The following is a 15,956-nucleotide window of genomic DNA, read 5'->3' as shown; positions in this document are numbered from 1 at the left end:
TGGTTAAATATAGCCACAGCAGACTGAGGCCACATGCACCCTTTTAGGTTGAGAAACAACCACTTCACCATCCAATTAATTTAATTTCTTTTTCAGGTTTTCGGGTGATTTGGAACCTGACTCAGCTGACTTTTGGCATGGTGAACTCGTTTTTGGACTGTGGGAGGAAACACACACAAAAAGGTTGTTAAAGAGACTTCCAAAACAATAATATACAGTACATGTAGCATCCCCAGTGGAATCACTGACTCTTTTGCACTGATGATCTATATATTTATTAATACGTCCTTATTAATGGAAAAACTTTGAGAGCTATAAAGAAAAACAATCCACATGTAAATCTAGTAGTACTTCAATTTACAAGTTTAACTGGTTCTGTGATGGAGCTCTTAGCTCAAACATTTGTATCTCAAATCAACATTTCCCATTGAAATTAATTTAATTGGTGTTTGACCCCTCAATACAGCACACTTTCAACATGTAATGTTTTTGTTTTTTAAATAAAAACAAAAGTTTAGATTTGAAATATTGTATAAAAACAATGCAATAGAACAGGGGTTCTTAACCTTTTTAACCTCGGGGCCCAACTTTTCCAACACTGAATTAGTAATCTTACACTTGATTTTATTAATCTTATTCAGTAATTGTATCTAACCTACTTAGGAACATGGTAACATGAATGTGTAGGAGTCCTACCTGTGTGCAATATGTGGAACCAGCAGCACACATCTATAATCTGTAACAGCTTTACTTAATCGCAATCTAGACAACAGAAACATACTGTACACTCACTGACACTTAATTCTGTGCACAATGCTGTGGATCGCATCACCAGCACATTTGAGCATCTGGAAAAGGACTCAAAAACAAGAAAATGCAAGATAAAAGATTTATTTTCATGAGGAGATATATTATAGTTTTATATTTCCTAAATTTAAAAAAAATCAAACAACATTAAAAAAAACGCCAGCAGACACTAAAGCCCTGTTTACACTGCACACCAAATCTGATTTTTTTGCCCTCAAGTGACACAGATCTGATATTTTTTGCCAGTCCGAATGCTCCAAAGTGCTTCAAATCTGAGCTTTTGGCATCAGATTCAAGCCACATCAGGAGGTAGTCGGGAATCCAATCTTATCTTTTTAAATGTGACTTCATCTTAAACGCAATGCGACCTAATGTGACCCTAATGTGACTTTTTCGTCAGCTTTGGGTGAGCTATGTCATTCGTGTGCGCTGGAAAAACGCAGTCGCCAGCGGAAATGGATATTTCATCACAACATTCGGTTTCGGTGAGCAAAGTCTATTTAAGAAGACCAAATTTTCGGTGCATCACTTGTCAATAGTGTGCAAATAATAGGCTATTTGTAATATACGAATATAAATTTTGATACTGAAGAAATTGTTGAAAGACCAGAATTGACGCTGTGGCACATTTGCTTACATGTGAGTTGAAAAATAAAGGTCACGTAGATCCACGCTGATGACCGTGTCTCCTCTACTTAACAGCCATAGAAAGATTACAACCCTCTCCAACATATTACACTATATTCATACATTATTAATTAAATTTACTTTCACGTAAAAAAAACATTCATTTTAAGGTCTTGCGACTTTTATTTTATTTTATAGTAGGAGCGACTTCCTGCAGTCACCTTTCTTTGTTTTCACTCGCATGCAAGTGACGTTGAGGCACATTGGGGCCATATTGGGGTCTGTGCATGTTTACACTGGAGTCTGATAAAAATCACATTTCACTTGCAGTGTAAACAGTCAGCTGGAAAAAATCAGATTGCAAAAAAATCAGATTTGAGCCACTTTGGCCTGCAGTGTAAACGTAGTCCAAGACGCATCAATTTAATTTTTATGATCAGCCCCCTAAGTCATCCAGCAGCTATAAAATGATGAAACGAAATTCCATCCATCCATCCATTTTCTACCGCTTGTCCTTTTTGGGGTTGCGGGGGGCACTGGATTTCAACTGCATTGTCAATCCGAAATGTTGACACACACTTAGGATTCTCATCTGTCCATCATCTGTCTTTGCAGCGTGAGCACCTCTCTTCTCACAGCCGTGTGTCTGTGTCAGTTCGCACATCCTTCTAACACCTTCTAAATAAAAAGCAAAATAGAGCTCACAAAACGGTGATGAGTAGGGATGATGTTTGATAAGAAGTCATCGAGTTTGAGCCCATTATCGAATCCTCTTATCGAACCGATTCCTTGTCGATTCTCTTATCAAATCCAGATAGGTTGTTGTATATGGAAAAAAACACATTTGGTTTAACAAAAGCTCACTTTTATTTTATAAGAAAAAATAAAATAAAATAAATAAATAAATATTGACTGTTACCACCCTAAAAAAATATATATATATATATTGACTGTTTTTAGCCAAAGTATATTAAGTGGGATTTTTCAGAAAAACAAATATATACAGTAACACAAAAACAGCCTGTCTCTGTGATCACTATAGGTGTATAAATAATAATATAGTGTTAAATAAAATCAGTCCCTTGGGCACAAAACTGAAAATAATACAGCTCTCCAAAAAGTGCACTTCTCTCTGAGCTGCCACCTTAACGTGGTAGAGGAGTTTGCGTGTCCCAATGATCCTAGGAGCTATGTTGTCCGGGGGCTTTATGCCCCCTGGTAGGGTCTCCCAAGACAAACTGGTCCTAGGTGAGGGATCAGACAAAGAGCAGCTCGGAGACCTCCATGAATAATAAAAAACAAGGACCCAGATTTCCCTCGCCCGGACGCGGGTCACCAGGGCCCCCCTCTGGAGCCAGGCCCGGAGGTGGGGCACGATGGCGAGCGCCTGGTGGCCGGGCCTGTCCCCATGGGGCCCGGCCAAGAGGCAACGTGGGTCCCCCCTCCAATGGGCTCACCACCCATAGCAGGGGTCATAGAGGTCGGGTGCGATGTGAGCTGGGCGGCAGCCGAAGGCAGGGCACTTGGCGGTCCGATCCTCGGCTACAGAAGCTAGCTCTTGGGACGTGGAACGTCACCTCGCTGGGGGGGTAGGAGCCTGAGCTAGTGCGCGAAGTGGATAAGTTCCGGCTAGATATAGTCGGACTCACTTCGACGCACAGCAAGGGCTCTGGAACCAGTTCTCTCGAGAGGGGCTGGACTCTCTTCCACTCTGGCGTTGCCGGCAGTGAGAGGCGACGGGCTGGGGTGGCAATTCTTGTTTCCCCCCGGCTCAGAGCCTGTACGTTGGAGTTCAACCCGGTGGACGAGAGGGTAGCTTCCCTCCGCCTTCAGGTGGGGGAACGGGTCCTGACTGTGGTTTGCGCTTACGCGCCAAACCGCAGTTCAGAGTACCCACCCTTTTTGGATTCACTCGAGGGAGTACTTGAGAGTGCTCCCCCGGGTGATTCCCTCGTGCTACTGGGGGACTTCAATGCTCATGTTGGCAACGACAGTGAAACCTGGAGAGGCGTGATTGGGAAGAATGGCTGCCCGGATCTGAACCCGAGCGGTGTTTTGTTATTGGACTTTTGTGCCTGACACAGATTGTCGATAACGAACACCATGTTCAAACATAAGGGTGTCCATATGTGCACTTGGCACCAGGACACCCTAGGCCGCAGTTCCATGATCGACTTTGTAGTTGTGTCATCGGATTTGCGGCCTCATGTTTTGGACACTCGGGTGAAGAGAGGGGCGGAGCTTTCTACCGATCACCACCTGGTGGTGAGTTGGCTGCGATGGTGGGGGAGGATGCCGGACAGACCTGGCAGGCCCAAACGCATTGTGAGGGTTTGCTGGGAACGTCTGGCAGAGTCTCCTGTCAGAGAGAGTTTCAATTCCCACCTCCGGAACGACTTTGAACATGTCACGAGGGAGGTGCTGGACATTGAGTCCGAATGGACCATGTTCCGCGCCTCTATTGTCGAGGCGGCTGATTGGAGCTGTGGCCGCAAGGTAGTTGGTGCTTGTCGTGGCGGTAATCCTAGAACCCGTTGGTGGACACCGGCGGTGAGGGATGCCGTCAAGCTGAAGAAGGAGTCCTATCGGGTTCTTTTGGCTCATAGGACTCCTGAGGCAGCGGACAGGTACCGACAGGCCAAGCGGTCTGCGACTTCAGCGGTCGCAGAGGCAAAAACTCGGATATGGGAGGAGTTCGGGGAAGCCATGGAAAACGACTTCCGGACGGCTTCGAAGCAATTCTGGACCACCATCCGCCGCCTCAGGAAGGGGAAGGAGTGCAGTGTCAACACCGTGTATGGTGGGGATGGTGCTCTGCTGACCTCGACTGCGGATGTTGTGGATCGGTGGAGAGAATACTTCGAAGACCTCCTCAATCCTACCAGCACGTCTTCCTATGAGGAAGCAGGGCCTGTGGAATCTGAGGTGGGCTCTCCTATTTCTGGGGCTGAGGTTGCCGAGGTAGTTAAAAAGCTCCTCGGTGGCAAGGCCCCGGGGGTGGATGAGATCCGCCCGGAGTTCCTTAAGGCTCTGGATGTTGTGGGGCTGTCTTGGTTGACAAGACTCTGCAACATCGCGTGGACATCGGGGGCGGTACCTCTGGATTGGCAGACCGGGGTGGTGGTTCCTCTCTTTAAGAAGGGGAACCGGAGGGTGTGTTCCAACTATCGTGGGATCACACTCCTCAGCCTTCCCGGTAAAGTCTATTCAGGTGTACTGGAGAGGAGGCTACGCCGGATAGTCGAACCTCGGATTCAGGAGGAACAGTGTGGTTTTCGTCCTGGTCGTGGAACTGTGGACCAGCTCTATACTCTCGGCAGGGTCCTTGAGGGTGCATGGGAGTTTGCCCAACCAGTCTACATGTGCTTTGTGGACTTGGAGAAGGCATTCGACCGTGTACCCCGGGAAGTCCTGTGGGGAGTGCTCAGAGAGTATGGGGTAACGGACTGTCTTATTGTGGCAGTTCGCTCCCTGTATAATCAGTGTCAGAGCTTGGTCCGCATTGCCGGCAGTAAGTCGGACACGTTTCCAGTGAGGGTTGGACTCCGCCAAGGCTGCCCTTTGTCACCGATTCTGTTCATAACCTTTATGGACAGAATTTCTAGGCGCAGTCAGGGCGTTGAGGGTATCTGGTTTGGTGGCTGCAGGATTAGGTCTCTGCTATTTGCAGATGATGTGGTCCTGATGGCTTCCTCCGGCCAAGATCTTCAGCTCTCACTGGATCGGTTCGCAGCCGAGTGTGAAGCGACTGGGATGGGAATCAGCACCTCCAAGTCCGAGTCCATGGTTCTCGCTCGGAAAAGGGTGGAGTGCCATCTCCGGGTTGGGGAGGAGATCTTGCCCCAAGTGGAGGAGTTCAAGTACCTCGGAGTCTTGTTCACGAGTGGGGGAAGAGTGGATCGTGAGATCGACAGGCGGATCGGTGCGGCGTCTTCAGTAATGCGGACACTGTATCGATCCGTTGTAGTGAAGAAGGAGCTGAGCCGGAAGGCAAAGCTCTCGATTTACCGGTCGATCTACGTTCCCATCCTCACCTATGGTCATGAGCTTTGGGTCATGACTGAAAGGACAAGATCACGGGTACAAGCGGCCGAAATGAGTTTCCTCCGCCGAGTGGCGGGGCTCTCCCTTAGAGATAGGGTGAGAAGCTCTGTCATTCGGGGGGAGCTCAAAGTAAAGCCGCTGCTCCTCCACATCGAGAGGAGCCAGATGAGGTGGTTCGGGCATCTGGTCAGGATGCCACCCGAACGCCTCCCTAGGAAGGTGTTTCGGGCACGTCCGACCGGTAGGAGGCCACGGGGAAGACCCAGGACACGCTGGGAAGACTATCTCTCCCGGCTGGCCTGGGAACACCTCGGGATCCCCCGGGAGGAGCTGGACGAAGTGGCTGGGGAGAGGGAAGTCTGGGCTTCCCTGCTTAAGCTGCTGCCCCCGCGACCCGACCTCGGATAAGCGGAAGAAGATGGATGGATGGATGGATGGATAAATAAAATCAGTCCCTTGGGCACAAAACTGAAAATAATACAGCTCTCCAAAAAGTGCACTTCTGCTGCTATTGGAACATACTAGCTACACACACTATGACACTAAGAACACCACAGTCATCAATCAACAATTATTCCCCCCTTACATGAGAGCGAAGCCTGGCAATAATTGCATATTGCCTGTTCTGCCCTCACTATACGTGTTGAGGTTATACAGCTTGGCAGACAGCTAACAAACAATCCAAAGCAGATTAATCCATTTAGGCTCTTTATTGATGTTGGTCTTGCTATGTCTTTTCCTATCTTTACTTTTGTCTTGCACTGGACTGTTATTTTTTTTTTTTTAACTGAAATACACACAATGACAAATGTATAAGCTATGTGATTCAATTAACATACTGGAATGTAATACACAATATATAAATATTAGCTTCACACAAATATACAGTACTATCATCAAACAAATACTTCTGAGTGTTGAAACTATTTCGATGGTGGAAATACACGACTGGCAGCCATTTCAAGTCCTCAAAACATCCATTGAAACAGTGCACAAAAATCGTTTTTCGATAAACATCTTAGTATCAAACTTAAACACTTTCCACCTTAATATTGAGTTACATAAACAAGTTAAACAGTTTACTGACAGACGTATCTTTTCCAAGGCTTGTAAGAGCTAACACAACTTGTCTACTTCTCAATTGTCTCAACCCGGAAGTGCCCAAACTAATGACGCGTAGTATTTTCATATCGCCACAAGGTGTCAGTAAGAGTCTACAATCAAATGGGCATAACATTGCAGGTCCCACAGGGCATTTCCTGTACGTGGGAAGGGATTCGTTCCCAGGGATTCGAATAAAGAACCAACTCTTTTTCTTTACTATAGTGGCCTCGATAACGGGAACCGGTTCTCAAAAAGGGATTCGAGTCCATGGAATCGGTTCTTTTCTTATCGAACAACCGGGAGAACCGATTATGAACATCATCCCTAGTGACAAGTGTTGATAAATAACATTGCGCGTGCTGTTATATATATTTGCATTTTCTCTTCCCAATGTTGTGGCCGTTTTTATGATCAGCATAATTTGTGCATACTAATGAAGACAGAAACGCAAAATGGGTGCACACCTTTCTCTGCTCACTTAACACACACAATCCACTTTGCACGTTTAGTAGATCGGATTTGCGTGTGCTATCAGGTTTGCATGTGTTTTAGTACACGCAAACCTTTGATAAATCTGGTCCTAAGCTTATTTGTAAGGTAGTAACAGGCACATTCATAATAACTTGTAATGTTGATATATTTTCCTAATTTTAAGCATACGGCGGTGTCTTAATTTCACAGATGCATCAAAGCGTTCGCTTTTCTCTTAGTCAACAACACTACTAATCATGTCAGACTTCATGAGAGCCAACAACGACTACTTGATGATCTACAATTTTATATTTTTGAGCCTGAATATAAGGAGGATGATCTCCAAGTTTAAAAGCTGTGTGCTAAAGAAATCCATCTTGGTGAAACACTAAACATCATGTAACCATATTGTTAAACAATAAATACAAACAATGAACATAAAAAACAATCACTTACTGTACAATGTGTGCTGTCACTGGGATACTGACTGATGGGATGTTTATATCTTCCCGTTAAGATAAAGAATTTATCTTAATCCTCACAAAGGGGTTAAAAAAAAAACGTATCGCAAACAAGCATATTTTCGTGTTTTTGTCGCCATCTCCGGGTATAAGCTGAATGTCAAAGTTGAACAACTTCTCGGTTTATGGCCACAACCTTCTACTGTCCAGGTAAGAGGCATGATTTATAATCTAAAATTAACTTTCACCAGCTCAGAGGCGACTTTGCAGCTCACCGGCTCAATATGTCAATATAGCAGCGTAAGCTAGTTGTTGCTCTGTGATCATGGCATGGCTCAAAATATTTTGTCTCCGTTAGCGCTTATATTAACAATATCACTAATACATGGTTAATTTTCAGGTCACGACATGTAAATGGAGTATTGTTGGCGGTTTTTTTATGTTTTTTTAGAGGGCTTTATGAGCGGAATAGTGTACTCCTATAAGCTACATTCTTAGCCACCTACCACTATTTTATGATTTAGAATGCATATAAAAAAGAAAAACATGAGTGTTCTTGTCTTACATAGGGAGTGTGAATGATGGGCATAATTCCCCCAAAAATGCAATTCCCCTTTAAGTTTGGCCACTCTTAAATTGAGGTACACTTGTATGTTCCAAAAATAAATCTTACTGTATGCTATTCATCTATATTATTTAATCAAATCTATATTTACACCTTTGCCTTAATTTTTGCGTAGAGTACATACCCACTCAAAACCCATGAAATATGATCCTTCTTCAATCCTGGTAAAAAGCATGATTTATGATCTACAATAAACATTCACGAGCAAAGGAAGAGAGGAAACAGCTCCTAATCACGGCGCCGCTATAAATAGTTATTCTGTGTTAACGCTTATATTACAATATCAGTAATACTTTATTAATGTTCAAGTCACGAAATGTAAATGGAGTATTGTTGGTGCTTTTTGGATGGCTATTTATTGGATTTTAAGGGACAAGCGGTAGAAAATGGATGGATGGATGGATGGATGGATGGATGGGCGAAATAGAGGACCTCCCATTGGCTCCACTGTAAGCAGACATTTATTTACAAGTTAGAATGCCATCTATTCATCCATTTTCTACCACTTGTCCCTTGCATTTCAAAAAAATACATCAATTGTCATGTCTTTCATAATGAATGTGAAAAAAAAAAATGAAAAAAAAAGTGCACTTCCCCTTTAGGGCGGTGACACACTAACGCAGGCCTGGGCAATTATTTTAACTCGGGAGGCCAAATTTAGAGACAAAAATGTGTCTGGGGGCCGGTATCTCTATTTTTAGGAACACTGACACAAAACCTCACAATAATGTCTGAATGAATGCTAAAAACGTGATGACAGACCACCTTAAAAAAACGGAATGAAATTTAACATTTTTTTACTGAATGAGACACCCAGAATGTACATGAAAATAAAGAAAGTGTGGTTTACAATATTAACTATGAAGGACAAAACACTGAATATTGACAACATATGAACGTCACACACCCTCTCAATGCACATATTTTACAATCAAGCGAAACACAACAAAAATGCAACAAACACAGCGAAATATAAACATGAAAAAACCCACCTACAATCTGATATATCTGATACATCACTAAGCTTTAGAACTGTGTTGTAAAAATCTCTTTTCACGTCTGTCCCTGACACCCGCATTTCAGGCTGGCCGCTCTGGAAACACTCTGTGGAAACGCTCCCCACCCACACTGCTTGGTGCCTCGTCTGAGCTGCTGTGACTTACATTACCATATTAACTAATTAGATGACCATAGTAACTAATTACATTACCATAGTAACTAATTAGATGACCATAGTAACTAGTATATCATGCAGATTCCAAGCATTGAAAGACTTAGTATAGTTGAAGACTTACGGTCATTAGAAAACATCACTGCACATCATAATGGCAGCTACACTTTCCATCTTAAAGATCTAAAAAAATTATTTGGGAATGTCCAGCGGGCCAGATTGAAAAGCTCAACGGGCCGCATGTGGCCCCCGGGCCTTAATTTTCCCAGGTTTGCACTAATGGCTTAGCACTAGCAGTGCAATTACATCAAACATCGAACAACAACAACACAGGAGAATAAACAGCAACTAATATTCGAACTGTTATGCTCAAACTAAATACCTTTATGCCTTTTCAACCAATAAGTTTTGGACTCTCTAACGACAGACATTCCTTCTTATATATTATAATATATATATATATATATATATATATATATATATATATATATATATATATATATATATATATATATATATATATATATATATATATATATATATATATATGTATATATATATATATATATATAAATATGTGACGGCAATATATATATTACCGTTACAAACATCCCTGTAAAAACCATGTGTGCGAGAGCACACCAATTTCCTCTTTTGCAACGGAAAATTTCAAAACAAAGCTCCGGTGTCAAAATAAATCGCTTCCTTTATTCCCTCCGACATATTCCCTTAGCAAGTTGGAGTCATTAACAGTCATACTTGCCAACCCTCCCGGATTTTCCGGGAGACTCCCGAAATTCAGCGCCTCTCCCGAAAACCTCCCGGGACAAATTTTCTCCCGAAAATCTTCCGCAAATTCAGGCGGACCTGAGTGACGTGTCGACAGCCTGTTTTCACGTCCGCGTTCCCACAATATAAACAGCGTGCCTGCCCAATCACGTTACAACTGTAGAATGATCGAGGGCGAGAACTTGGTTTCTTATGTGGGTTTATTGTTAGGCAGTTTCATTAACGTCCTCCCAGCACGGTAACAACACACAACAGCAGTAATGTTTTCGTCTACCGTAAAGCAGTTCGTCTGCCGTAAACAGCAATGTTGTGACACTCTTAAACAGGACAATACTGCCATCTACTGTACATGCATATGTGACAATAACATCTAGGGCTTTTAGAGAGTGCAGTGCACAACAATGCACGCAACAAGGAGACGAAGCAGAATGCATCATCAGAGAGGATGTTCAGCATGGTTAGAAAAATAGTGACAGAGAATAGAACAAGGATAGACAATTCAACCCTTAACTCAACAATGAGTAGATGAGTGTTATGTGTGTGTATATTTGTAAATAAATGAACACTGAAATTCCAGTATTTCTCTTATTTATATATATATATATATATACATAATAAAATAAATAAATATATATATATATATATATATATATATATATATATATATATATATATATATATATATATATATATATATATATATATATATATATATATATATATAGCTAGAATTCACAAGTCAAGTATTTCTTATATATATATGAAATACTTGACTTGGTGAACTGTAAATATACTCCTCCCCTCTTAACCACGCCCCCGCCCCACATCGTTTCAATCTGGTAAATTTCATTTTTTTTACAACGTCCAGACGTCTACAGTTAAATAAACTATTAAGGGTAAATTCACAGATAAAACTATCGGATAGCTAATAAGCTGGGGTGGGCAGGCTTGCCAAAAATTGGACTGAAGTCAGACTACTGTTACTTTAGAATTACAAAGCAAAAATAGTCATGTGTAACTCGCCTGGTCCAGTCCTGAGTTCAGTTCCGCCTGGGACACGAACATAGGTCCGCCACATGAGAGTTTCAGAGCGCTAGGCATCGAGCTAAAAGCAAGAGCCGTCAACCAGATGTCCATCGCAAGCTCTTAAGGAGTGAGGAAGTGTGAAGTCACCTGTGTGCATGCGCGCGTTTGTGTGTATGAGAGAGAGAGAGAGAGAGAGAGAGAGAGAGAGAGAGAGAGAGAGAGAGAGAGAGAGAGAGAGAGAGAGAGAGAGAGAGAGAGAGAGAGAGAGAGAGAGAGAGCATGTATCTCCAAATAGTATTTTAAAAAAAAGCCCTGAATCCAGATGGTGATTCGGATCAGCCTCAAAACTAGATATGATGTAACCCATTATTATACCCACCTCAGCCAATAAAAACATAAAACATGCAATTTAACATTGTTGCACTTGGCACTAATCAAAATAAATTAGGAAATCACCCATGACATCATGGAGTATTTTTATATATTACTATTTATACAATTATTTATAATTGCTAACGAACAAATCAAATCTTTTGACCGGCTCGTTTAAGTAAAACAATGATAAATGGGTTATACTTGTATAGCGCTTTTCTACCTTCAAGGTACTCAAAGCGCATTGACAGTATTTCCACATTCACCCATTCACACACTGATGGCGGGAGCTGCCATGCAAGGCGCTAACCAGCAGCCATCAGGAGCAAGGAGTGAAGTGTCTTGCCCAAGGACACAACGGACGTGACGAGGATGGTAGAAGGTGGGGAATGAACCCCAGTAACCAGCAACCCTCCGATTGCTGACACGGCCACTCTACCAACTTCGCCACGCCGTCCCCAATGAGAACCGAGTCACGTACATTATCGAGCCATTCGTTTTTTATGTACACACACAGATGCGTGTGCCACCCGACAGGAGATTGGAAAATGAAGCCGAGTTGTTACATTTTCTGGTTTATTGTTCTAATGAGGTTATAGACTTAGACTTAGACTTAGACAAACTTTAATGATCCACAAGGGAAATTGTTCAACACAGTAGCTCAGTTACAATGATGGAAAGTGTAAGGATGGAAAGGACAATGCAGGTATAAATAGACTAATATAGCGATATAAAAAAAAAATCTAACATATATACAAATATATGCACAATGTGTGTACAGAATAATATATATACAAATATATTATATTATGTCTATAACATATATACAATGTATACCAATGACCATGTACAATATTACAGTATATACAGTATATGTGACAGCAGCAGCATAAAATAGAGAGTAGATCCAACAGGAAGTAGAAAATAGACGTTATAAACATTATAAACAAAGAGAAGTAGCTAACATGTCAGGTAATAGGCAGATGTCATCTATTGCTGTATGGCGTGTGTAAAGTAGTTCAAGCATACACACACCAGGTAGGTTAATACAATGTTGTATTCACTTTTTTACTATGTCCTAATTTTTTTCTAGTTGTTTTTCTACTTTTTATGTACATATGACATTTTATTATAAGGTATTATTTCTGTATTGTTAAAATGCTCTTGTGCTACAATAAAAAAAATAAAAAATAAATCTCCAAATACTGATGTCACTGTCAACCCATGGTGATATGGCACCAACTTATGTATTGTTTACAGTGAAAACAACAATAATCTAATTCTAGTCAATACTGGTATACATTTGATGTATTCTGATCCAAGTATAATTTCTACCAGTAATTGTTTACTATAACCATCATAACAAACCAGTCTTTTTCACGGCTCTTTGAAAGGAACAGCTTCTCAAGATCCGGCTCCCTTCAAGAAGCCATAAATCCCATCTCTTGTGACAGAGCATACATTATAATGCTTGCATACAATTTTGTGGAACACCCCAAGGATCAATTCTGGGTCCACATTTTACAAATATATTAAATCTCTAAGGTTTCAAAAGACATACCATTCCTCGGTCTGTGCACATGTTTTGTTCCTAAGACAGCGATGTAAGTAGTAGTAGTGTAAGTCGGAACCTATATTTAAATTAAGACTAAAAACACTCACACTGTTTATACAGAACACATACAAATACATAAAATACAGTACTATGAAGACTACATGCAAAAATGAAATGGAACAGTAACAAAAAGAAGGAACAACTTCTCACTTTTAAGCATACTTTCATATTTTCAAAGATGCACATATTATTCCTTGATGATGGTTACAGCATCTGAGGAGGCCAAGCAGCCAATTTTGATCTGCGTTTCTCCACTTTCCTAGTCTACTTTCACTTCTCTTCTACCTTCTGTGTTCTTTTTTGATGAGCTGCCATCAAAAGAGTCTGCCTTGTGCTGTCAACAAGCGAGAGCAACTTAATTACATCAATCATTTTACGAAAAACATTTGCAACTGCCAAAAACAAGAGGACTTGAGGGGAACTTCTCAGTTATGTGTAAATCACAAGTTTGGACTCCAGTGTTTGCTATTAAGGTTAATAAGTCAATGCAAGGATCTCAATGTGTTTACAGTGGTCCAAGTTTCTCTATACAACAGGAGCTCTCTAGTGTTTTTAGAAATTTACTGAAAAAATATTTGTTCCCAAAGCTTTGAACTGAAATCGGGGTCGGTATGGTGTCATTAATAGGCTGGATTTTGCCCCCGGGCCACCAGTTGAATAGTCCTGTCCTATGTGCTTCCACCACATGTATTTAACTACAGTAGTTCTCTTTTTCTTTTTGGACAGTATTACATGCATTTTTTGGATTGGATTGGAACCACAATATGTTATAACACAAGGCAATACTTGCAGATGACACTGCTACATTTAGTTCAAGGGAAATAATTAAAACAAAACAAAAAACTGTAGTATGGTTAAAACAGAACATCATTCAAACTAAAATAATGTTTACTGACAATTGCAGAAAAGATACTGCAAAACAGATAATTGGTGTTGTCATTGACAAGGTGTTAAAAATAAATGTCTATAAGTGCCATAATAGATTAGAAACATACATTAACAACTGGAATTTAATAAATATTAAATACAGAATATATTTGCATATTAAAATTCCTAGATCTGGTTCTTTCAAGCCTGCCCTCTGATACTGGATAACAGTTTTTACAACAAGAGAAGAGTATGACTGCAAGTAAAAATATAATTAAAACAGTTTGACCGCACAACATGAGAAACATACAGCAGTAATAGCAGTAAAATTGAGGAACATATAACATATAAGATTTCTATTGTCACATGAAAATCACAATGAAAAATTGTGTCTCTGCATTTCAGCCAATTGTTTGCCACCTGAGGATCAAATCCGGGTCCGACGCCAGCAACTGGGTCCTTAAATCTTCCATGTGTGGGCTTCTCTAGGGGGGAAGTGTGGATTATGCATCCTGCCCAAGGGATGGGAGGGAGGTAAAGGAGGCAGGACTGGAACATGGTTACTGGGCGACCCACTCGACCTCCTGACCCATGCTGTCCCCGGCAATAGAATATAAGCAATGACATATTATGAGCAAGTTTAAGAAATAGTACACAGTTTTGCTTTTTAGGTAAACAGAGGAAACAAAGTGCTTCGAGCCACAGTGTCTCATACCACTAACTCCTTCATTTATTCATGTAACATTAGTTTATCATTTATTATTTACTATATACTCTATTCTTCATTCATTATATATTGCTTATCAGTGTTAACTCCTGTATCTATTCTATCATTATTAATAATGATTGTTTTTCTGTATTTATTCATCACTAGAATTTTTAAGATTTCATTGAAATGTAAACTGTATTACAAATAAAGTATATTATTATCATTGTTACAGAATGCTTCTGTCAGTAAGTACTTTGGTATAATTTATTATACATTATTTCTTGTCTGTGTCACGGCCCGGGCGCAGCGCCGAGAGCGCACAAAGCGCGCGCCAGGTCGGCAGCAGCGAGCAGCTGCAATCAATTGCCGGCAATCAGCAAACCCGGAGCTGATGATCAGACCCGCCTTCAAAAGCTGCTATCCCGTGCCAGAACGTAACCTTCTATTGGCGTACAGTAAGGGATCTGATGCTTGATGCAATCCTGCTCTGTCTCTGTTTTCCCCTCCGTGTTTCATTGTCGCGTCGTGTCGTTCCTGCAGCAAATCCCCGTTCCTGTGTGGCGAGCTGTGCGTCTCATCTTCGTCTCGTCTTCCTCGTTTTTCCTCTCTGGTTCTCTGGCTGCCCCTTGGATCTCGACCCCTCGCTTTGGACACAGACCTGTTGACACCCCGCTTAGCCCCCGACTTTCTGCTCGCCTCACGGACCTCCAAGCTCTGCCTTGTCTTCCTGATCATCCGCCTCTCACTCATCACTTCTGGTAAACACTCAGCAATTAATTCCTACACATAGTCTTACACCATACACACTCTTGGATTTTGTCACACACCATTATGTAGTTCATTTATTAGTATTGTTTCATTATTATATATATTATATTGTATATATATATATATATATATATATATATATATATATATATATATATATATATATATATATATATATATAATAAATCATAGAGCGACATCGCCCCCTTGTGTCTGCGCCGTCTATACTCCTCCCGTACGTAACAGTCTGTCCTTATCAAACAATGACCTCGAATGTTGGATATAATTAAATCAAATCTGCTCCCTTTTACTAGTGATGGGAATGTTGGCTCGATGTTTGGCTCCATTTGATTGTGTGTGTAGATTTGTAAATTTCCTATTCATACCAAGGACTATATAAATGGCACTCATTGCCTCCCTGCTTGGCACTCAGCATCAAGGGTTGGAATTGGGGGTCAAATGACCAAAATGATTCCCGACCGCGGCCACCGCTGCTGCTC

General features: G+C 41.3%; 1 protein-coding gene across 3 annotated transcripts in view; it reads left to right on the top strand.

Annotated features, from left to right (window-relative positions):
- LOC133607370 (uncharacterized) overlaps positions 1 to 15,751 on the top strand; it is a 74,076-nt gene extending 58,325 nt beyond the window's left edge. The window contains exons 2-5 of one of the 3 annotated variants that reach the window (XM_061961914.2): positions 97 to 183; positions 14,385 to 14,513; positions 14,996 to 15,143; positions 15,229 to 15,751. The gene's annotated coding sequence lies outside the window, so the exon portion shown is untranslated. The other 2 variants (XR_012050608.1, XM_061961913.2) reach the window with 2 other exon arrangements.
- The last annotated feature ends 205 nt before the right edge of the window (positions 15,752 to 15,956 follow it).

Source organism: Nerophis lumbriciformis, linkage group LG09, assembly GCF_033978685.3.
Source record: "Nerophis lumbriciformis linkage group LG09, RoL_Nlum_v2.1, whole genome shotgun sequence".
NCBI lineage: Eukaryota > Metazoa > Chordata > Actinopteri > Syngnathiformes > Syngnathidae > Nerophis > Nerophis lumbriciformis.
The sequence above is the reverse complement of the archived record's forward strand: the minus strand, read 5'-3'. Positions and strand labels throughout refer to the sequence as shown.